Raw genomic sequence first — 25,816 nt, 5'->3', positions numbered from 1 at the left:
GGTTACACACCTTGACAAAGGGGCATGTGAGCCCCGAAACGTCGGCTACCTGTAAACTTTGAATACACTTTGTCATATATTCAAGATCCTCTAGTGCCGCTGTCTTCTTTTGGAATCTATATAAATATATATATATATATATATATATATATATATACTGTGTATTATGTGTTTGTATGTATAATGTATATACGTATTTTTATATGTGTGTGTCTATATATATATATATATATATATATACTCGGTGGCACGGCACTCGGCTTCTCAGCATATGAAAGACGGACAACTTCTGCCTATGTCAACGTTTCAATGTATTGTTCACATTTTCGTCAGGACGAATGTTTCAATACATTGAAACGTTGACATAGGCAGAAGTTGTCCGTCTTTCATTTTCTGAGAAGCCGAGTGCTGCGCCGCCGAGTCTATTTATTACCTACCTTTGCGAGGGCACCGGCACTGTTCATTAACGATAACTATGGAGTGGCAGACCCCGGAGCCGGCTGTATATATATATATATATATATATATATATATATATATACATATCATATGTAGAAGATAAAATATCCAAGCTACCCGATCCTCCCCTAGTTCAATTTTACAGCGTGTGTCATTATTTTAATATATACATATATATATATATATATATATATATATTTATTCTGATTTTAATTTTAGACTTTAGGGCCCCCTTTTTTTTAAGTACCCCGGGCCCCCCGAAGCCTTAATCCGGCTCTGGGTACATGTATACAACACTCCAGAATGGGATCAGACAGGCAGTGATAGCAAATGGGTAATTACCAGAAATCTTGGAACTGGGTTTTAATCAGTTCCGAAAGGGCGTAGGGAGGATGATATATCACCAGGGCCGTAACTACGTGTGTGCCAGGTGTGCCTGGCACACAGCGCAGTTGCCCTGAGGGCGCAACGGCCAGCGGCATGTAATGAGTCAAATTGACTCATTACATACCGTCTCTGCTGTGTGCCGTGCGCCGCGCTGGGGAGGAGAGAGTATCGCCGGGCAGCGGTGAAGGAGGAGGAGGGAGGGGGACTGGAGCCACAGCAGCACTATGTTATTGGTAGTAGTGCCGCTGCAGCAGCCCCCTCTTCTTCTGTATAGGCTGCCCGGCGCTGCTGTGAATGCTGGGATGCGCTTCCTTCATCCCAGCATTCACAGCAGCGCCGGGCAGACTTTACGGAAGGAGAGGGGGCTGCTGCAGCGGCGCTACTACCAAGTACATAGCGCTGCTGCAGCTCCAGTCCCCCTCCCTCCTCCTCCTTCTCCGCCGCCTGCACCGAGGGAGCTGCCAGCATGAGGAGCCTGACTGCCACTGGGGAGATGGTAAGTATCTCTCTCTCTCTTTCTCTATCTGCCGCAATGTGTAAAAAGGGGGACACCGTCTGCCATAATGTGTAAAAAGGGGGACTGGCTGCCGCAATGTGTAAAAAGGGGGACACTGTCTGCCGTAATATGTAAAAAGGGGACGCTGTCTGCCGTAATGTGTAAAAAGGGAACGCTGTTGTCACGATCCAGGTAATTCCTTATCAGTATTTACCTTCCAAATGTCTCCTGAGACTGTCCCAGTGTTCCAAGCCTGGATTCCATCTGCACTGTCTGTGTGCAGCACGCTGCATCTCATTGTTTCTAATCTCTTTACTGTGATTCTGGCAGCATCAGGGTTAAGTTTCACATGCAAGTTACAAACAGTCTTTCCCTCCAAGTTCAAACATGGGCGCAGCCATGTTTGTTTTAATCACGTGATACCTTTCAGCCTATCAGCTGCACTCTGCTCGCGGCCTGATTACCCAGCAGCTGCACTCTGGACTCTGCTTAATCAGCCAGCCAATCCCTGTTTCCCAGCTGGTATAAATATCTTGTTCCTGGGCTGGAAAGATTTGTCAGTGCTTCAATTGTCTTCAGTGATCCCAGTGTGCAGTTCTTCCATGGACTTTCTCTGCAGTACAGCCTGACTCTGCAGTGTCTCAACATTGCACCCTGTGACTGGCAGTTACCTGAGACCGGCTTCCAGCTTCTAGCTTCCAGCGGTGCCCTGCCCTGCCAGTAACCATCGGTGTTCCGCCATCGATCCCAAGTCACCATCGGTGTTCCGCCATCGATCCCCAGTAACCATCGGTGTTCCGCCATCGATCCCAAGTCTCCATCGGTGTTCCACCATCGATACCAAGTCACCATCAGTGTTCCATCATCGATCCCAAGTATTTCTCTGAACTGTTTCCTATTACAAGTACCAAGTCCTCAGTATTCCTCTGAACTGTGTTTAATAAAACCTTTGAACTTTCTTTCGCTGTCTTGGTCACGCCTTTGGGCATTTGTTCTAAAGGTTCCCTGCATGTCTAAGAACCCTGTACTGCCTCCCAGGTACACATATACCTCAGCCCCTACAACTGAGGCTTCCTCTGGTCAGCACCAGCCCTCAGTTGTGACAGTAAGCACTGACCTAATGGATCCGGCCGGAGGTCCAAGGTCCAGGTCCAAGCGACCAGGCCGATGCAAGAACTTGCAGCCTGCCTTGAACGTCAGGAGACTGCACAGGGCCATGTGATTCGCTGTCTCCAGGACCTCTCCTCTCGGCTGGATGGAATACAAGTAACCCTCCGTGGTTCTGGGGCGTCCAGTGTGCCGACTGCAGTACCTTTGGTGGTATCCCCACCCACCATTCCCGTTTCTGCTCCTTGTCTCCATTTACAGACACCTGCCAAGTTTGATGGTTCCCCAAAAGCCTGTCGGGGTTTCCTAAATCAGTGTGAGATATATTTCGAGTTACAACCTGGCAGTTTCCCAACTGACCGCACCAAGGTTGCTTACATCATCTCCCTCCTCAGTGGCTCCGTCCTCGATTGGGCATCACCTCTATGGGAGAAGTCTGATGCCCTGCTCTCTTCATATGCAGACTTCGTGGCAACCTTCAGGTGCATCTTTGATGAACCAGGTCGTGTGACCTCAGCCTCCTCTGATATCCTCCGGCTACGTCAGGGGACACAAACAGTCGGTAAATATCTGGTACAGTACCAGATCCTAGTGTCCGAACTTTCCTCAGCCCAAGGAAGGGCGTCTGTGTCTACAGCCCAAGAAGGGGCGTCTGTGTCTACAGCCCAAGAAGGGGCGTCTGTGTCTACAGCCCAAGAAGGGGCGTCTGTGTCTACAGCATAAGAAGGGGCGTCTGTGTCTAAAGCCCAAGAAGGGACGTCTGTGTCTAAAGCCCAAGAAGGGACGTCTGTGTCTACAGCCCAAGAAGGGGCGTTCGTTTCTGCAACCCCAGGAGGGGTATCCAATGTTCAAGCTCTAGTAGGGGCATATGAGTCTTCTCAAAAAGGAGTTTCTGATCTGTCAGCCCCAGGAGGGGTGCTGGAGAAAACAACCCTGAGAGAGGTGTCTGATTCGTCAACCCCAGTAGGGGTCACCAAAGTTTCAGCCCCAAGGGAAGTATCCAGAGCCAAGTTCCCAGATGGAAATTTTTGTGCTACAGATGCAGTTATGAACTCCTGTTTGCCGTCTTCAGAGAGCACCACCCTGTTGGCATCCAGCATGGACCATGTCCAGGATGGTCTAACTGAACACTCAGATACCACTCATTCCGGTTCTAACCGGATTCAGACTCCTTCAGTTCCAGCTGATTCAAATGTCAATCCAAAGACTCCTCCGGTCCCAGCCGGTTCAAGCTTTTCTGGACCCAATCCGGTTCCATCCGTAGGTCCAAAGACTACTTCAGTTCCAGCTGATTCAACGGTCTCCAAACTCAATCCTGTCCTATCCGTCGGCCCAAAGTCTCCGCCGGTCTCAGCCGGTTCAAGTTTGTCTGGACTCAATCTGGTCTCGTCCATAGGTCCAGTACAGTCTCATCTGGTTCCAGCCAGTTCAAGTTCATCAGGATTCAATCTAGATCCTTCCGTTTGTTCAGGTAAAGAATTTATAAGAAGTGTCCTGGGGCCACTCCTAAAGGAGGGGGTGCTGTCACGATCCAGGTAATTCCTTATCAGTATTTACCTTCCAAATGTCTCCTGAGACTGTCCCAGTGTTCCAAGCCTGGATTCCATCTGCACTGTCTGTGTGCAGCACGCTGCATCTCATTGTTTCTAATCTCTTTACTGTGATTCTGGCAGCATCAGGGTTAAGTTTCACATGCAAGTTACAAACAGTCTTTCCCTCCAAGTTCAAACATGGGCGCAGCCATGTTTGTTTTAATCACGTGATACCTTTCAGCCTATCAGCTGCACTCTGCTCTCGGCCTGATTACCCAGCAGCTGCACTCTGGACTCTGCTTAATCAGCCAGCCAATCCCTGTTTCCCAGCTGGTATAAATATCTTGTTCCTGGGCTGGAAAGATTTGTCAGTGCTTCAGTTGTCTTCAGTGATCCCAGTGTGCAGTTCTTCCATGGACTTTCTCTGCAGTACAGCCTGACTCTGCAGTGTCTCAACATTGCACCCTGTGACTGGCAGTTACCTGAGACCGGCTTCCAGCTTCTAGCTTCCAGCGGTGCCCTGCCCTGCCAGTAACCATCGGTGTTCCGCCATCGATCCCAAGTCACCATCGGTGTTCCGCCATCGATCCCCAGTAACCATCGGTGTTCCGCCATCGATCCCAAGTCTCCATCAGTGTTCCACCATCGATACCAAGTCACCATCGGTGTTCCATCATCGATCCCAAGTATTTCTCTGAACTGTTTCCTATTACAAGTACCAAGTCCTCAGTATTCCTCTGAACTGTGTTTAATAAAACCTTTGAACTTTCTTTCGCTGTCTTGGTCACGCCTTTGGGCATTTGTTCTAAAGGTTCCCTGCATGTCTAAGAACCCTGTACTGCCTCCCAGGTACACATATACCTCAGCCCCTACAACTGAGGCTTCCTCTGGTCAGCACCAGCCCTCAGTTGTGACAGCTGTCTGCCGTAATGTGTAAAAAAGGGGGATGCTGTCTGCCGTAATGTGTAAAAATAGGGGACGCTGTCTGCCGTAATGTGTAAAAAGGGGATGCTGTCTGCCGTAATGTGTAAAAAAGGGGACGCTATCTGCCATAATGTGTAAAAAGGGGACGCTGTCTGCTGTAATGTGTAAAAAAGGCGGACGCTGTCTGCCGTAATGTGTAAAAAGAGGACACTGTCTGCCGTAATGTGTAAAAAAAAAGGGGACGCTGTCTGCCATAATGTGTAAAAAGGGGGACTGTCTGCTGTAATGTGTAAAAAGGGGGACTGTCTGCTGTAATGTATAAAAGGGGCTCTACCTGGTATAGTGGCGCTACTGTGCAGCGTAATTTGAATAATGGAGACTACTGTGTACCGTAGTATGAATTGGTATTATTTTGTGGCCACGCCCCTTCCCCATGAAGCCACGCCCCTATATATTTTTCACGTGCCTACTGCGCGCACTGCCCCTATCTTGCATGTGAGGGGGGGCGCCAATGCCGTTTCTTGCACACAGCACTAAAATGCCTAGTTACGGCCCTGGTCTAACCCTCTTGGTATACTTACACTCAAGATTCCGGCACCTGCATTCTGAAAGCTGACAGGATTACGGGCGCCAGTATTCTGACTGCTGGAATCCCAAACACCGGGATCCCAACTACATCCCAATTGTATGCCCATGGGCCGGGACCATATGAGGTCAATGAAGCGGTAGGCCAGTGAATTACAAGGTATGCCAGGAAGGTAACAGGAAGGTAGAACAGGTATATCAATCTAACCTGTTAAAACTCAGGCAAAAGAGTATCACTCAAACCTCAGATTTCGCTGTCAAAACTCAAGAATCTGTTGTGCCAATTGAAGATTGGTAAAGTTCAAACCAAAAACAGCAAGCCATAGATATGGTAATATGTGATCAAGATGTTTTCTCCCCCATTCTGGGCAGAACCCAAAATGATAAAACATGACATTGTCACTCCTCCAGGGAGCTTGGTTCAAAGATTTCCTGGGAAGTGGAACACGGTTCAGGGCTAATGATGCTAAACCGCATTACCGCTTTAAGAATTAAACGACCAGGCGGTATGCTGGGTGGAAGTGGGTTTAGCGTCAGGGTGCAGGACCAGGAGGGTCCACTGTTCTTGTGTACATAAGCTGTGCAGAAGGTAAAACCCCACTGCTGTGAATGCTTTATACTAATAACTATGGGGGTCATTCCGAGTTGTTCGCTCGCTAGCTACTTTTAGCAGAAATGCAAACGCAAAGCCGCCACCCTCTGTGAGTGTATCTTAGCATAGCAGAATTGCTAACGAAAGATTAGCAGTTCTGCTATTAAGTATTTCCTTGCAGTTTCTGAGTGGCTCCAGACCTACTCCTAGATTGCGATCACCTCAGTCCGTTTAGTTCCTGGTTTGATGTTACAAACACGCCCAGCGTCCGGCCAGCCACTCCCCCATTTCTCCAGCCACTCCTGTGTTTTCTGCTGGCACGCCTGCGTTTTTTAGCACACTCCCGGAAAACGCTCAGTTACCACCCAGAAACACCCACTTCCTGTCAATCGTTCTCCGATCAACAGAGCGACTGAAAAGCTTTGTTCGCCCATGAGTAAAATTGCATAGTTTTGTGTAAAATTGCTTAGCGCGTGCGCCCTGCGGTGCATACGCATGCGCAGAACTGCCGGATTTTAGCCTATTAGCAATTCTGCTAAAAATAGCAGCGAGCGAACAACTCGGAATGACCACCTATATTTGTAACCTGCTGTTGTGGAAGACCTGATGTTTGCTGTGCAGTGGCTACTGATTTGCAGTGAATAAAAACCTATATGCTTTAACCACACCTGCTGGACATGGATTTTACAAGTTTCACTGTCATATACAGTATGTATGTAGGAAACATTTGTTTTATTCCTGAACTGCTTCCTTTGTCTTCCTGTACAGCTTCCACAATTGTTATTTCTACTGCTTTCCTTTTTTAATTCTTAAAGTGGTAATGCATAAAAATAAAATGATCCATTTCTAAACACCATCATGCACAACAGACTATATTCTATGTGTGCTCTTATCTTGGCTATGTGATGTTTTTCAGAGCCTGCCCACTCACAGAATAAATTACTAGACTGGGAAAAAGCAATAAAGATATTACGGCTTTCATGTACTGTACAGCCAGACATGTTGGTGCAGAAGATGTTTCTCTTTCAAGTAAATAACATAACTGCCAAATCGGTCCTTCTGCAAGATAGGAGCTAAAACTGAAAGAAATTGTTTAAAAGATGTCTATCAAAGACATGATGTGGCTTCCAACATATAACTGTGATTATAAACCACTGATAGAGGTTGAACATTTCTAAGCAAAATAAGAACTTGTTACCTATCAGGGGAAAAAATGCACAGAAGGATTACTGTCAGGGAGTAATCCAAAGAGACAAGTGCAAATTGTATAATTAGCCAGTCTCAAGGAAACAGTAAAGGGGGGTACTCACGGAGCGATATTCTAAGCAATCTGACTAGATTGCTTAGAATATCGGCAGGATCGCTCCGTGTGTAGCCCCCTCGGCGATAGCGATGCGCGGCCCCGCACATCGCTATCGCCGCTGCTAGATTGGCCTGCATGCAGTACGTGAGTACTCAGATACTATGTTACTATGTTTTAAGTCACCGGGCAACGACGCCAGGACTAAAGAAAGCGATCACAGGCCCGAACGCAAGAAGATTGACAGCGGGAAGGAGGATCGGGGCGTCTATTCACCGTTTCCCGGGCGTGGTAAGGCGAATGCAGGCATGTCCAAGCGTTTGGAGGGCGGATGTCTGACATCACAGCCGGGACCTTTATCACTGGATCCGTCGTACTGGGTAAGTAGGTGCAGGGCTGGTCTTGTTTTGCAGGAAGCTTTTTAGCATAGCAGGGCTGCCCAAGCGATCGCAGCCCTGCTATGCTAAAATACACTTCCCCATAAGCGGCGTCAAGTTGATCACACGAGCAGCAAAAAGTTGCTACGTGCGATCAACTCGGAATGACCACCAATAGCAGCTATTAGGCCGTACATGAGCAAATGGTCATTAGAAAAGAAGGATCTTTCATATGTTCTCTGGAATGCAATGTGATGTTGTGGTCTATTGTAACCATAGAAAACTATATAGGCTGCTCTGGTGACTTAATATAGGGCGTAATTCAGCATGGATCGTAGATATGCAAAAAATCTCACATCTACAATCCATTACTCTGACATGTGGGAGGACGCCAAGTACAGGGCAAGACCACCCCGCATGCCGGGCCCTGCAGCCCACCCCCAGCACACATGCAAAAGCATGGCACAGCCTATGCAGCATAACCCGACATGTTTCGGGTCACAGCAGCTGCAATGCCCCTTAAATGCTGAGTTGATGCCCCCTGACACCCTGAGGCAAACGCCTCTGCCTGTCAATCAGGCAGAGGCATTTGCACAAGTGAGATGCGGCTGCTGTACATGCACACACGTCACAAGGCTTCAGCATGCAAACGCAATCGTACCTGCAGTCCATGCTGAAGTAGGCCCATAGAGCGGCCACAGTACACTGCAGTGAGATACCTTCCAAACACTAGTTTTTTATTGATCTTCTGTAAAACCTGCTCAATAAATATGCACCTAAAGCTTTTTTCAACAAACATATAATGTGATAAGACTTGGGGGTATATTTACTAAGGTCCTGATTTTGGCCGAGTTTGGTTATTTTTTCAAAGAGTCATCTCGGGAATTTACTAAACACAAATCTCGGCAGTGATGAGGGCATTCATATTTGTTTTAACGGCAGAGTTCACAAATACGAATGAATACACCATCGGTCAAACACTCTTGTTATTTTATATAACTCGGTAATTTACTAAGAATTCGTATTCACAATCACTGCCGACAACAGCCAAACACTGCCGGGAAATGTTCGAATTTGTAAAAAAAGCAGTTTTCAAATAGACCTGCTTTTTGGATGCGCATTCTGATAGGCATGCATGGATCAGTGAGATCCGTGCATGCTTATCTGAGGGAAGGGGTGTGAAAGTGTTAAAAATCACAGAAAAAAATAGTGTGGGGACCCCCTCCTAAGCATAACCAGCCTCGGGCTCTTTGAGTTGTCCTGGTTGTAAAAATCCCCCCCCATATTTAAACAACCAGCACCGAGCTCTGCGTCCAGTCCTGGTTCAAAAAATACGGGGTTCTCCAAGTACCAGCTTGTGGGGGAGGCTTGTTGGGACTTGTAGTTCTACTACAAAAAGCAATATTCTTTATTTTTACACAAAGACTATCATCCTCCCATCCACCACCCACAGATGGGGGGACAGCCTCGAGCTTCACCCCTGGTCCTTGGGTGCCTGAAGGGGGGGACCCCTTGATTTAAGGGCTCCCGACTCCTCCAGGGAACCCCGGCCAGGGGTGAATAGTTGGGGTGTAATGCCACGGCTGCAGGGACCAGTATAAAAGTGTCCCCCGGCTGTGGCATTATCTCTCTGGCGAGTGTGCCCGATGCTGTTTTAAAAAATACGGGGGACCCTTACATCTTTTGTCCTCCGTATTTTTTGAACCAGGACCGGACGCAGAGCCCGGTGCTGGTTGTATAAATATGGGGGGACCCTACTCATTTTCCCCCCTGTATTTTTACAACTAGGACCGGCTCAAAGCTTATGCTTAGGAGGGGGGACCCCACGCAATTTTTTTTTCTATTTTTAACACTTTCGACACTTATTATAATCTACACAATGAAGCTCTGCACAGATTCAATGTGTTAAGTCTGGCAGTGTTTTACTAATCATTCCCGTAAAATACTGCGAAACAATACGAATAGCATCAACATCAGAAAACACAAATTACTTCAACTCGGAAGCTTAGTAAATTACATGAACAAAAATAAAAAAGTTGCAAAAAAACACGACTGATACCAGTCGAGATGAAACTCCCACCAAATCGCAACAAATACGAACCTTAGTAAATATACCCCCTGGACTGTCTGCGGTACACATAAAGGTAGCATGATAATGCAATTTCTAAGACAAAAATGCTTATATTAGAAGCTGAGGGCCTAATTAAAAAATGTACGTAACCCGATATTCAAGAATTTCTCCTCCAATTACCCTTTAGTACAAATGGTGCCACGCTAATTGTGGCTCCGTCTGTGCCGGGGAGTGCCAGCCTCGGCGCGCCCATCGAACCATCTGGGACGCGCATGCTTGTGAGACATGCATGTTCCCCACTCACTGCAATGGAAGCGTCTCTGTGCACTCCCGGAGCGTGGCAAGGTGTAGGGTCGCCTAGCCTGACCGGGAATGCACGTTTGCGATGGAGCCACATCAGATGAGCACGACTGCATCTGTACATTCTGGTGATCAGGGCTTAAAGTGGTCCTGGTGAGGTGGTGGAACTCTTGGAGGGGGACAATGGAGACACCAGGACCTGAGGAAGGAGTAGGTGGCTGCAGCTAATCAGCAACACTAGTGCCGTGAAAAGCACATCCCTTTCCATATTACTGTAGTAAAAATAATTTAGATAGATATGCTTGTTACACTTTGTAGTTATACAATTTTAGAAATTTGTAAATTGAGTTTACACAGACAGCAGTCCGGTTTTATTTTCTCAATCATTCCTAACCTATTGTATTTGTTATTAAGTAATGAGACTACAAAATGTAAAAAATATTTGAATCATATACAGTAGATTATTGAAATGTCATAGCTCCCAACCGAGATTTGCAGATAAAACTATTGTACAGTATTTGTGTTTGTAAGCACTCCTAAAATAACTTGATGGAAAAAAGCAGCGACAGGTCCTGCTTCCTCTATACCATGGACGCAATATGTCACAGGAGCACAGAGAAGAGAGATCAGTTCAGCAGCAGGCAAGTGGGTGTGGAGTCAGCAATGATTTTAGTTGGAAGAAGGCAATTTGAATAATGGGTTAATTATTATTAAATGGTTTTATTAGGAGGTGAATGGGTGACATATTTTAATCAGTGTTTAAATGAAGTGGCTCTTCGGCTTACACTGAAGTAGGTAATTAATGATTTTTTTTTTTAAACAATTTGTTTTATTTTATTGTATTATAAAGAATGAATAAAAAGTCAACAATAACAATGGTTCACAAGGTGCTGAGTACATTCAGTCACATACTGTAAGTCAGCTTTTAGAAAATCTGAACAATTCAACAATATTACTATGCTATAGTTTTTGTTACACTGATAATACAGTGCAATAAAAAAGAGTCAAAAGAAACAATAAACACATCTCAAAAAATTATAATTATAATATAATTTAAAAAAAAGAGTTTTATAGATTTGCTTGATGATGTAGGCGTTCATTAATAATGGGTATTAGGGAATTAATGATACTAGAGGGCTACATAGGTGTTATTAGCATAATGCTGAAGGAGTTAATAATATGATGCTAAAGGAGTTAAAAATTGTGTGCGGTTGCAACAGTAATGTTATATAGTAATCACTTGGATTTCCGTTTTTTGTGTGACAGTCATTAACAGGGCCTACTGCCGCCCCCCCCCCCCCCCCCTTCACATTACCCACACCCACCCGCCCCGCAGGTAAATGTGTGGCAGTGGCTTCTTAGAAGTTCCACAGCTGTCAAAAAGAGACCGTCCCCTAAAAAAAAAACTATTAAAAAAAAAAAAAGCTTACTGACACAGATTCCGCTGACACAAACACACTGACACAGATACACTACCACTACTTACTGACACAGACATCACTTGTTGGCACATACATACTTACTGACAGATACCCCCTAACTGACATAGACACTAGTTACTGTCAGATGCCTCTTACTGACACAGATGCCCCTTACTGACAAATACCCCTGACATAGACACCAGTTATTGGCACATACATACCCAGACATACCTTACTGACACAAATTTACTGACACAGATACTTACTGACATATACCCTTTACTGACACACACACTACTTACAGATATACAGTACACCTCTTACTGACGCCACTTACTGGCATGTACATAGACACCCCTTGCTGACAAAGATACAACTTACAGACACACTACACAGACACCACTTACCAACACAAACGCTTACTGACACACACACACACACACACACACACACACACACACACACACACTACTTACTCACACACTGCTTACTGACACACACACGAAACACTACTTACTGACACACACACACACATCACTTACTGATACAAACACACACACACCACTTACTGACACAAATGCACATACTACACAGAAACCACTTACTGACACACACACAAACACCACTTACTGACATAAATGCACACAGACACCACTTACTGACACACACAAACACACACACACACACACACACACACACACACACACACACACCACTTACTGACACATTTACCACATAGGTGAGACTAAGCGCTGTGTTAGTGTAGTGATGAATAAATAAATGAAAAAATTATGATATAATATAAATTAAAAGAATGAACAAAATAGAAAATATATGGTGGTAAATAATAATGATAAAAAATAATAATAATAATAAAAAAAATGCTATGCTATGCGCTCTGACCTGAAGTTCGGGTCTCGGCTTCCGGTGATGTCAGACGCTGGTGGCGGTGCTTTCTCCTTCTCTTGTATCTGCTCCCACGCTATATCCAATGCATTTCGAGCGGGACCTGACGTAGGGTAAGCCCTTTTTTCCTATTCATTGCCGCAAGCCACAATTTATTTTCATCATTTTTTATTATTATTAGTTTTTATTATTATTATTATTATTATTAGAGATGAGCGGGTTCGGTTTCTCTGAATCCGAACCCGCCAGAACTTCATGTTTTTTTTCACGGGTCCGAGCGACTCGGATCTTCCCGCCTTGCTCGGTTAACCCGAGCGCGCCCGAACGTCATCATGACGCTGTCGGATTCTCGCGAGGCTCGGATTCTATCGCGAGACTCGGATTCTATATAAGGAGCCGCGCGTCGCCGCCATTTTCACACGTGCATTGAGATTGATAGGGAGAGGACGTGGCTGGCGTCCTCTCCGTTTAGAATAGATTAGAGAGACACTTGATTTACTAATTTTGGGGAGCATTAGGAGTACTCAGTACAGTGCAGAGTTTTGCTGATAGTGACCACCAGTTTTATTTATAATCCGTTCTCTGCCTGAAAAAAGCGATACACAGCACACAGTGACTCAGTCACATACCATATCTGTGTGCACTGCTCAGGCTCAGGCCAGTGTGCTGCATCATCTATTATCTATATATAATATTATATATATCTGTCTGACTGCTCAGCTCACACAGCTTATAATTGTGGGGGAGACTGGGGAGCACTACTGCAGTGCCAGTTATAGGTTATAGCAGGAGCCAGGAGTACATAATATATTATATAGTGAGTGACCACCAGACACACAGTGCAGTTTATTTAATATATCCGTTCTCTGCCTGAAAAAAGCGATACACACAGTGACTCAGTCAGTCACATACCATATCTGTGTGCACTGCTCAGGCTCAGGCCAGTGTGCTGCATCATCTATATATATTATATATCTGTCTGACTGCTCAGCTCACACAGCTTATAATTGTGGGGGAGACTGGGGAGCACTACTGCAGTGCCAGTTATAGGTTATAGCAGGAGCCAGGAGTACATAATATTATATTAAAATTAAACAGTGCACACTTTTGCTGCAGGAGTGCCACTGCCAGTGTGACTAGTGACCAGTGACCTGACCACCAGTATATATAATATTAGTAGTATACTATCTCTTTATCAACCAGTCTATATTAGCAGCAGACACAGTACAGTGCGGTAGTTCACGGCTGTGGCTACCTCTGTGTCGGCACTCGGCAGCCAGTCCATAATTGTATATACCACCTAACCGTGGTTTTTTTTTCTTTCTTTATACATACATACTAGTTACGAGTATACTATCTCTTTATCAACCAGTCTATATTAGCAGCAGACACAGTACAGTGCGGTAGTTCACGGCTGTGGCTACCTCTGTGTCGGCACTCGGCAGCCCGTCCATAATTGTATATACCACCTAACCGTGGTTTTTTTTTCTTTCTTTATACATACATACTAGTTACGAGTATACTATCTCTTTATCAACCAGTCTATATATTAGCAGCAGACACAGTACAGTGCGGTAGTTCACGGCTGTGGCTACCTCTGTGTCGGCACTCGGCAGCCCGTCCATAATTGTATATACCACCTAACCGTGGTTTTTTTTTCTTTCTTTATACATACATACTAGTTACGAGTATACTATCTCTTTATCAACCAGTCTATATATTAGCAGCAGACACAGTACAGTGCGGTAGTTCACGGCTGTGGCTACCTCTGTGTCGGCACTCGGCAGCCCGTCCATAATTGTATATACCACCTAACCGTGGTTTTTTTTTCTTTCTTTATACATACATACTAGTTACGAGTATACTATCTCTTTATCAACCAGTCTATATATTAGCAGCAGACACAGTACAGTGCGGTAGTTCACGGCTGTGGCTACCTCTGTGTCGGCACTCGGCAGCCCGTCCATAATTGTATATACCACCTAACCGTGGTTTTTTTTTCTTTCTTTATACATACATACTAGTTACGAGTATACTATCTCTTTATCAACCAGTCTATATATTAGCAGCAGACACAGTACAGTGCGGTAGTTCACGGCTGTGGCTACCTCTGTGTCGGCACTCGGCAGCCCGTCCATAATTGTATATACCACCTAACCGTGTTTTTTTTTTCTTTCTTTATACATACATACTAGTTACGAGTATACTATCTCTTTATCAACCAGTCTATATATTAGCAGCAGACACAGTACAGTGCGGTAGTTCACGGCTGTGGCTACCTCTGTGTCGGCACTCGGCAGCCCGTCCATAATTGTATATACCACCTAACCGTGGTTTTTTTTTCTTTCTTTATACATACATACTAGTTACGAGTATACTATCTCTTTATCAACCAGTCTATATTAGCAGCAGACACAGTACAGTGCGGTAGTTCACGGCTGTGGCTACCTCTGTGTCGGCACTCGGCAGCCCGTCCATAATTGTATATACCACCTAATCGTGGTTTTTTTTTCTTTCTTTATACATACATACTAGTTACGAGTATACTATCTCTTTATCAACCAGTCTATATATTAGCAGCAGACACAGTACAGTGCGGTAGTTCACGGCTGTGGCTACCTCTGTGTCGGCACTCGGCAGCCCGTCCATAATTGTATATACCACCTAACCGTGGTTTTTTTTTCTTTCTTTATACATACATACTAGTTACGAGTATACTATCTCTTTATCAACCAGTCTATATATTAGCAGCAGACACAGTACAGTGCGGTAGTTCACGGCTGTGGCTACCTCTGTGTCGGCACTCGGCAGCCCGTCCATAATTGTATATACCACCTAACCGTGGTTTTTTTTTCTTTCTTTATACATACATACTAGTTACGAGTATACTATCTCTTTATCAACCAGTCTATATATTAGCAGCAGACACAGTACAGTGCGGTAGTTCACGGCTGTGGCTACCTCTGTGTCGGCACTCGGCAGCCCGTCCATAATTGTATATACCACCTAACCGTGTTTTTTTTTTCTTTCTTTATACATACATACTAGTTACGAGTATACTATCTCTTTATCAACCAGTCTATATATTAGCAGCAGACACAGTACAGTGCGGTAGTTCACGGCTGTGGCTACCTCTGTGTCGGCACTCGGCAGCCCGTCCATAATTGTATATACCACCTAACCGTGTTTTTTTTTTCTTTCTTTATACATACATACTAGTTACGAGTATACTATCTCTTTATCAACCAGTCTATATATTAGCAGCAGACACAGTACAGTGCGGTAGTTCACGGCTGTGGCTACCTCTGTGTCGGCACTCGGCAGCCCGTCCATAATTGTATATACCACCTAACCGTGGTTTTTTTTTCTTTCTTTATACATACATACTAGTTACGAGTATACTATCTCTTTATCAACCAGTCTATATATTAGCAGCAGACACAGTACAGTGCGGTAGTTCACGGCTGTGGCTACCTCTGTGTCGGCACTCGGCAGCCCGTCCATAATTGTATATACCACCTAACCGTGGTTTTTTTTTCTTTCTTTATACATACATACTAGTTACGAGTATACTATCTCTTTATCAACCAGTCTATATATTAGCAGCAGACACAGTACAGTGCGGTAGTTCACGGCTGTGGCTACCTCTGTGTCGGCACTCGGCAGCCCGTCCATAATTGTATATACCACCTAACCGTGGTTTTTTTTTCTTTCTTTATACATACATACTAGTTACGAGTATACTATCTCTTTATCAACCAGTCTATATATTAGCAGCAGACACAGTACAGTGCGGTAGTTCACGGCTGTGGCTACCTCTGTGTCGGCACTCGGCAGCCCGTCCATAATTGTATATACCACCTAACCGTGTTTTTTTTTTCTTTCTTTATACATACATACTAGTTACGAGTATACTATCTCTTTATCAACCAGTCTATATTAGCAGCAGACACAGTACAGTGCGGTAGTTCACGGCTGTGGCTACCTCTGTGTCGGCACTCGGCAGCCCGTCCATAATTGTATATACCACCTAACCGTGGTTTTTTTTTCTTTCTTTATACATACATACTAGTTACGAGTATACTATCTCTTTATCAACCAGTCTATATATTAGCAGCAGACACAGTACAGTGCGGTAGTTCACGGCTGTGGCTACCTCTGTGTCGGCACTCGGCAGCCCGTCCATAATTGTATATACCACCTAACCGTGGTTTTTTTTTCTTTCTTTATACATACATACTAGTTACGAGTATACTATCTCTTTATCAACCAGTCTATATATTAGCAGCAGACACAGTACAGTGCGGTAGTTCACGGCTGTGGCTACCTCTGTGTCGGCACTCGGCAGCCCGTCCATAATTGTATACTAGTATCCAATCCATCCATCTCCATTGTTTACCTGAGGTGCCTTTTAGTTGTGCCTATTAAAATATGGAGAACAAAAATGTTGAGGTTCCAAAATTAGGGAAAGATCAAGATCCACTTCCACCTCGTGCTGAAGCTGCTGCCACTAGTCATGGCCGAGACGATGAAATGCCAGCAACGTCGTCTGCCAAGGCCGATGCCCAATGTCATAGTGCAGAGCATGTCAAATCCAAAACACCAAATATCAGTAAAAAAAGGACTCCAAAACCTAAAATAAAATTGTCGGAGGAGAAGCGTAAACTTGCCAATATGCCATTTACCACACGGAGTGGCAAGGAACGGCTGAGGCCCTGGCCTATGTTCATGGCTAGTGGTTCAGCTTCACATGAGGATGGAAGCACTCAGCCTCTCGCTAGAAAAATGAAAAGACTCAAGCTGGCAAAAGCAGCACAGCAAAGAACTGTGCATTCTTCGAAATCCCAAATCCACAAGGAGAGTCCAATTGTGTCGGTTGCGATGCCTGACCTTCCCAACACTGGACGTGAAGAGCATGCGCCTTCCACCATTTGCACGCCCCCTGCAAGTGCTGGAAGGAGCACCCGCAGTCCAGTTCCTGATAGTCAGATTGAAGATGTCAGTGTTGAAGTACACCAGGATGAGGAGGATATGGGTGTTGCTGGCGCTGGGGAGGAAATTGACCAGGAGGATTCTGATGGTGAGGTGGTTTGTTTAAGTCAGGCACCCGGGGAGACACCTGTTGTCCGTGGGAGGAATATGGCCGTTGACATGCCAGGTGAAAATACCAAAAAAATCAGCTCTTCGGTGTGGAGGTATTTCACCAGAAATGCGGACAACAGGTGTCAAGCCGTGTGTTCCCTTTGTCAAGCTGTAATAAGTAGGGGTAAGGACGTTAACCACCTCGGAACATCCTCCCTTATACGTCACCTGCAGCGCATTCATAATAAGTCAGTGACAAGTTCAAAAACTTTGGGTGACAGCGGAAGCAGTCCACTGACCAGTAAATCCCTTCCTCTTGTAACCAAGCTCACGCAAACCACCCCACCAACTCCCTCAGTGTCAATTTCCTCCTTCCCCAGGAATGCCAATAGTCCTGCAGGCCATGTCACTGGCAATTCTGACGAGTCCTCTCCTGCCTGGGATTCCTCCGATGCATCCTTGCGTGTAACGCCTACTGCTGCTGGCGCTGCTGTTGTTGCCGCTGGGAGTCGATGGTCATCCCAGAGGGGAAGTCGTAAGCCCACTTGTACTACTTCCAGTAAGCAATTGACTGTTCAACAGTCCTTTGCGAGGAAGATGAAATATCACAGCAGTCATCCTACTGCAAAGCGGATAACTGAGTCCTTGACAACTATGTTGGTGTTAGACGTGCGTCCGGTATCCGCCGTTAGTTCACAGGGAACTAGACAATTTATTGAGGCAGTGTGCCCCCGTTACCAAATACCATCTAGGTTCCACTTCTCTAGGCAGGCGATACCGAGAATGTACACGGACGTCAGAAAAAGACTCACCAGTGTCCTAAAAAATGCAGTTGTACCCAATGTCCACTTAACCACGGACATGTGGACAAGTGGAGCAGGGCAGGGTCAGGACTATATGACTGTGACAGCCCACTGGGTAGATGTATGGACTCCCGCCGCAAGAACAGCAGCGGCGGCACCAGTAGCAGCATCTCGCAAACGCCAACTCTTTCCTAGGCAGGCTACGCTTTGTATCACCGCTTTCCAGAATACGCACACAGCTGAAAACCTCTTACGGCAACTGAGGAAGATCATCGTGGAATGGCTTACCCCAATTGGACTCTCCTGTTGATTTGTGGCATCGGACAACGCCAGCAATATTGTGTGTGCATTAAATATGGGCAAATTCCAGCACGTCCCATGTTTTGCACATACCTTGAATTTGGTGGTGCAGAATTTTTTAAAAAACGACAGGGGCGTGCAAGAGATGCTGTCGGTGGCCAGAAAAATTGCGGGACACTTGCAGCAAAAGGCCATTCAAGCCTATACAATTGAGCACGATATAGTAGGTGGAATGCACCTGTCTCAAGTGCAGTGGAGAATGATTTCAACGTTGTGCAAGGTTCTGATGCCCTTTGAACTTGCCACACGTGAAGTCAGTTCAGACACTGCCAGCCTGAGTCAGGTCATTCCCCTCATCAGGCTTTTGCAGAAGAAGCTGGAGGCATTGAAGAAGGAGCTAAAAGGGAGCGATTCCGCTAGGCATGTGGGACTTGTGGATGCAGCCCTTAATTCGCTTAACAAGGATTCACGGGTGGTCAATCTGTTGAAATCAGAGCACTACATTTTGGCCACCGTGCTCGATCCTAGATTTAAAGCCTACCTTGGATCTCTCTTTCCGGCAGACACAGGTCTGCTGGGGTTGAAAGACCTGCTGGTGACAAAATTGTCAAGTCAAGCGGAACGCGACCTGTCAACATCTCCTCCTTCACATTCTCCCGCAACTGGGGGTGCGAGGAAAAGGCTCAGAATTCCGAGCCCACCCGCTGGCGGTGATGCAGGGCAGTCTTGAGCGACTGCTGATGCTGACATCTGGTCCGGACTGAAGGACCTGACAACGATTACGGACATGTCGTCTACTGTCACTGCATATGATTCTCTCAACATTGATAGAATGGTGGAGGATTATATGAGTGACCGCATCCAAGTAGGCACGTCACACAGTCCGTACTTATACTGGCAGGAAAAAGAGGCAATTTGGAGGCCCTTGCACAAACTGGCTTTATTCTACCTAAGTTGCCCTCCCACAAGTGTGTACTCCGAAAGAGTGTTTAGTGCCGCCGCTCACCTTGTCAGCAATCGGCGTACGAGGTTACATCCAGAAAATGTGGAGAAGATGATGTTCATTAAAATGAATTATAATCAATTCCTCCGCGGAGACATTGACCAGCAGCAATTGCCTCCAGAAAGTACACAGGGAGCTGAGATGGTGGATTCCAGTGGGGACGAATTGATAATCTGTGAGGAGGGGGATGTACACGGTGATATATCGGAGGGTGAAGATGAGGTGGACATCTTGCCTCTGTAGAGCCAGTTTGTGCAAGGAGAGATTAATTGCTTCTTTTTTGGGGGGGGTCCAAACCAACCCGTCATATCAGTCACAGTCGTGTGGCAGACCCTGTCACTGAAATGATGGGTTGGTTAAAGTGTGCATGTCCTGTTTTGTTTATACAACATAAGGGTGGGTGGGAGGGCCCAAGGACAATTCCATCTTGCACCTCTTTTTTCTTTTCTTTTTCTTTGCATCATGTGCTGATTGGGGAGGGTTTTTTGGAAGGGACATCCTGCGTGACACTGCAGTGCCACTCCTAGATGGGCCCGGTGTTTGTGTCGGCCACTAGGGTCGCTAATCTTACTCACACAGTCAGCTACCTCATTGCGCCTTTTTTTTTCTTTGCGTCATGTGCTGTTTGGGGAGGGTTTTTTGGAAGGGACATCCTGCGTGACACTGCAGTGCCACTCCTAGATGGGCCCGGTGTTTGTGTCGGCCACTAGGGTCGCTTATCTTACTCACACAGCGACCTCGGTGCAAATTTTAGGACTAAAAATAATATTGTGAGGTGTGAGGTATTCAGAATAGACTGAAAATGAGTGTAAATTATGGTTTTTGAGGTTAATAATACTTTGGGATCAAAATGACCCCCAAATTCGATGATTTAAGCTGTTTTTTAGTGTTTTTTTAAAAAAACACCCGAATCCAAAACACACCCGAATCCGACAAAAAAAATTCGGTGAGGTTTTGCCAAAACGCGTTCGAACCCAAAACACGGCCGCGGAACCGAACCCAAAACCAAAACACAAAACCCGAAAAATTTCAGGCGCTCATCTCTAATTATTATTAGAATTTTTTATCATTATTATTTACCACCATATTTTTTTCGATTTTGTTCTTTCTTTTCATTTATATTATATCATCATTTTTTCATTTATTTATTCATCACTGTGCCAGACATACACTAACACAGCGCTTAATCTCACCTCCAAAAACGGATTCCCTGATCTACAAACTGAGCAGCTCACATCAAGCACAGCAAACTATTATCATTTCCCCCAAACATTTACCACAGACACCACTTACTGACACACACACACACACACACACACACACACATACACACACACACACACACACACACACACACACACACACACACACACACACAAACACACCCTACATAGACACCACTTACTGACACGCACACCCTACAAAGACACCACTTACTGACACACACACCCTACATAGACATCACTTACTGACACACACACCCTACTTAGACACCACTTACTGACAAGAATGCAGACACCACTTACTTACACAAACACCACTTACTGACACAAATGCACACAGACACCACTTACTAACACAAACAGACACCACTTACTGAAACAAACACACATAGACACCACTTACTGACAAGAATGCAGACACCACTTACTTACACAAACACCACTTACTGACACAAATGCACACAGACACCACTTACTAACACAAACAGACACCACTTACTGACACAAACACACACAGACACCACTTACTGACACAAGGTGAGAGGGTAACCCCCCAGGTGTGCGCTGCTTCTCGCAGATGTCCGCCCGCTCTTCCATCCACGGATCCGGCTGTCATCTTCTCAGTACAGCCTCCTCCTCCATGCCCAGGTGTTGGTCCTTCTGGCAGGCGGGGGCCGGGTTCTCTGGGACACTCCGACACTGACTTATATCGCAGCGGAGCAGGGACAGGAAGGAGCCAGTAACAAGATGCAGGTGGGAGTGGGAGGCAGCGGGTAACAATCGGGAGCGGGAATCCAATTGCGGGGGGAGGAGGGAGGAGCTGGTGACAACCTGCAGTAGAGCAAGCCAATCGCGGGATTGCGTGAAGGCGGGGGGGGGGGGGGGGTGGCGATAACATTCAGGGGAGCCCAATCGCAGGGACGGGGGGAAGTGGCCAACATGACGTGGGAGCCAATCGCGAGTGGAGCTGCCAGCTGGCAATTTATTCAGCCGTGCCGCCCTCCAGTGGTCGCCGCCCATAGGCAGCTGCCTAAAGCTGCCTAGTGGTAGCGCCGGCCCTGGTCATTAATACCACTTTTACACCAAAATCTCGGGTCTGACCCAGGATTTGGAACATGGGGGGTCATTCCGAGTTGTTCGCTCGTTGCCGATTTTCGCAATGGAGCGATTAAGGCAAAAATGCGCATGGTTCGCAGTGCGCATGCGGTTAGTATTTTAACACAAAACTTAGTAGATTTACTCACGCCCGAACGAAGATTATTCATCGTTGAAGTGATCGTAGTGTGATTGACAGGAAGTGGGTGTTTCTGGGCGGAAACTGGCCATTTTCTGGGAGTGTGCAGAAAAACGCAGGCGTGCCAGGGAAAAACGCGGGAGTGTCTGGAGAAACGGGGGAGTGGCTGGCCGAACGCTGGGCGTGTGTGTGACGTCAAACCAGGAACGAAACTGACTGAACTGATCGCTATTTGTGAGTAAGTCTCGAGCTACTCAGAAACTGCTAAGAATTTTCTATTCGCAATTCTGCTAATCTTTCGTTCGCAATTCTGCTAAGCTAAGATACACTTCCAGAGGGCGGCGGCTTAGCGTGTGCAATGCTGCTAAAAGCAGCTAGCGAGCGAACAACTCGGAATCACCCCCATGGTTCCAAGCCGGGTCAGACCCAGGACTCCCCCCATTTATACCGCAGTGCCGATCTTAATATTCCCAGATTGGCACCGTTTACACTGCACCCGGGTGCAGAGTCTTGTGGGCTGGTGCTTAGAGATGATGACATCTCCAAGCGCTGGGAAATCCTGCAGATCGGTGCTCCAGAGCATCACGCTGGGGCAAGCCCAGCAATCTGGAAGCTGCTGTGCTGCCCCCAGCCTCCGGCGCTTCCAGGCACCAGACACGGCACTGTTGTCTGCATAGACAGCATGTGCCATGTCCCCAGCCGCTGCATGGCAACCAGCACGGCGCCCCTGTATGGATAGACAGCGTGCACCATGACCCCCAGCCTCCTGACCACCCACTGGACACTGCGGTACGGGAGGTATGCCATGCTGTAAATGGGTGCCAGATCGGCTGACCTGGCTTACCCATTTACACCGCCTCCTACCCGGGTCTTACCGGGGTCCAATCCTGCATACAAGCCGGGTTGGATTCCCGGGAAATTGGACCTGGGGTTTAGGAGAAGGACCCTTTTATACCGCCTGCAGTCCCGGGGTTTTGCGCACTCCCGTGCAAAATCACGGGATATTTCAGGTAGTGTAATAGGGGTATAAGATTTACTCTATATTGTATGGCAGTGGCTTTTATGCTCTCTGCAATGTATGTTAGTCATTGGGATGCTCTCTGTATTGTATAACAGTCTCTAGGATTTCCTGTGTTGTATGGTGACCACTGAGGAGGCGCATTACAAGTATGAGAAAAGTCTTCCTTCCTTTCACAGCACAGTAGCTTCCATGGATGTACACATTTTAAGTGTTAGCCGTTCAATATCTCCCAACCTCCATTAGATAGCTGGGTGTTATTACAGTGGTTGGGTGGTGTATTTTGTGAGTGGTAAGCATGCTCAGTTTGGTAGTGTGGTACAGGCAGTGTCCTGTGTCTCTGCACTTCATTCCTCAAACCATGCTCCATATAACAGTGAAGACATTCTGTACATCCCAGAATTACAGAACAGATGCAGCAGTCAGTGCCAGATTGAGGTCCTCATGGGCCTGGAGCTGAAATTTTTGAAGAGCCTATTGTATGCCATTGTAGGTGGTGTTACCAGCATGGTGGGATTGTGACTACTGATGTAAGGGTGTGGCCTCTGCTGTGGGGTGTGGCTAGCACCATGGAGGGCAAAGCTACTTACCTAAATTCAACCACCTTAATCACCATCCCCACTTTGCTTATATGAAGCATATACCATCAGTTATTTTATTGACCACTGAATAAAAAAAAACAACAACCCCCCCACACACACACAAACTATGGTTTATTAATAAAATTCAGCCATCATCAAGAATGAAAAGAGCATGTCAAAGCATATCCAAATTCAAAACCATGCAAGGGTGTTATTTTGACAGACTAGGTACCGAAATGCGCAGCAGTGACTCAACATTACTTCAAAAATATTCTAGTATCTTTGTGGGAAAGAATCAAGAGGAAAGAGGCCAGAGTTGTGGGAAAATGGTTTCATCTTCCATCAGGACAACGCATCAGCCCACACAGCTCTCTCTGTGAGACATTATTTGGCCAAGAAACAGATTGCAGCACTAGATACCCTCCATACTCGCCAGACTTAGCACCGTGGGACTTCTTTCCTTTCCCTAAAGTAAAATCTCTGCTCAAGGGAATCCGTTTTGCATCAGCTGTAGAGGTAAAGAAGAAAACATCAGAGCTGTGAATAAAAAGGACAATAGTACCACCTGCGATCCTTGCTAATGAACTGGCTGCTGGAACTTTTAAGTGACTACACCAATCACAAAAGAACAATCAGAAAAAAAGGGGGAAAAAGTTCCTGCGCACTGGAAAGGGTATAAGACACACCTTCTTTCGGTGTGTTTGAAACCTTAAATTAATTCTTGTGATTATATGCAAATAAATTTTATCAAATAAATCTCTCCACACTGATATGTACAAATACAGATATTTCTCCTAAATTCTGGAGAAAATGTGTAGACCACCTTAGTTGCGGTTTTTAAATTTCAACATTTGTCTTATTTATCGCAAATGGAACACAAGAAGAAGTCTTGTAAAAATATCTTGAAGTATATAAAGTCCAATCAAAGTCCAGTAGTCTGAATCAAAAAAATAAAAAAAAAAATATAAAAGCAATCAGTCTCTTATCTGGTATCCTCCTCAATGTTTGTAGTAAGTCGTCCCCACCATATATGATTCCTTGTCTAGCTCCTCAGTTTGGGTACATGCAAAACAAATAACAGGTCCTGGGCAGCCAAGAGACACCTTGACAAAGACCTGATTGGTTGAAACGCGTTGGTGCTCTTGGCTGCCCAGGACCTGGTGAAGGTACAGCTCTATAGGGGGAGCTTCAAAAACACCCTATATGCTATTTTCTGTGCCTTCCTGGAAGGTCTTTTGTGGTACGCATTTTAAGTGTAAAATATTGTTTTTTGAATAAATTTGTAGAAGTCTGCACCATGATTCCCTGTTATTTGTTTTGCATGTACCCAAACTGAGGAGCTAGACAAGGAATCATATATGGTGGGGACGACTTACTACAAACATTGAGGAGGATACCAGATAAGAGACTGATTGCTTTTATATTTTTTTTTTATTTTTTTGATTCAGACTACTGGACTTTGATTGGACTCTATATACTTCAAGATATTTTTACAAGACTTCTTCTTGTGTTCCATTTGCGATAAATAAGACGAATGTTGAAATTTAAAAACCGCAACTAAGGTGGTCTACACATTTTCTCCAGAATTTAGGAGAAATATCTGTATTTGTACATATCAGTGTGGAGAGATTTATTTGATAAAATTTATTTGCATATAATCACAAGAATTAATTTAAGGTTTCAAACACACCGAAAGAAGGTGTGTCTTATACCCTTTCCAGTGCGCAGGAACTTTTTCCCCCTTTTTTTCTGATCAGAGCTGTGAGACTGGTGACAGATAATGAGCTACACCACGGCTTTGGCCAATGGAAAATAAGAATGCAGCGGTGTATGGATGCAGAAAATAGGAGGGGAACAGAGTTAAGATAGATAGATTTGGCGTTACCGAGCATTCATACCACAAGTGAGCTGAAAACAAAGAATGGGTGGTAAAGTGTGGGTATTTAGCTTGGTAAGTATTACAGTATGGCCCAAATGTATTAAGCCTTAAAAAGTGAAGACGTGGAGATGGATGAAGAGTGATAAATGACCAGCCAATCAGCTCCTGTCATTTTTCAAACACAGCCTGTGTTAGGCAGTTAGGAAGCTAGTACTTTATCACTCTTAATCCGTCTC

This window comes from Pseudophryne corroboree, chromosome 1 (genome assembly GCF_028390025.1).
Source record: "Pseudophryne corroboree isolate aPseCor3 chromosome 1, aPseCor3.hap2, whole genome shotgun sequence".
NCBI lineage: Eukaryota > Metazoa > Chordata > Amphibia > Anura > Myobatrachidae > Pseudophryne > Pseudophryne corroboree.
Note: the sequence above shows the minus strand (reverse complement) of the source record.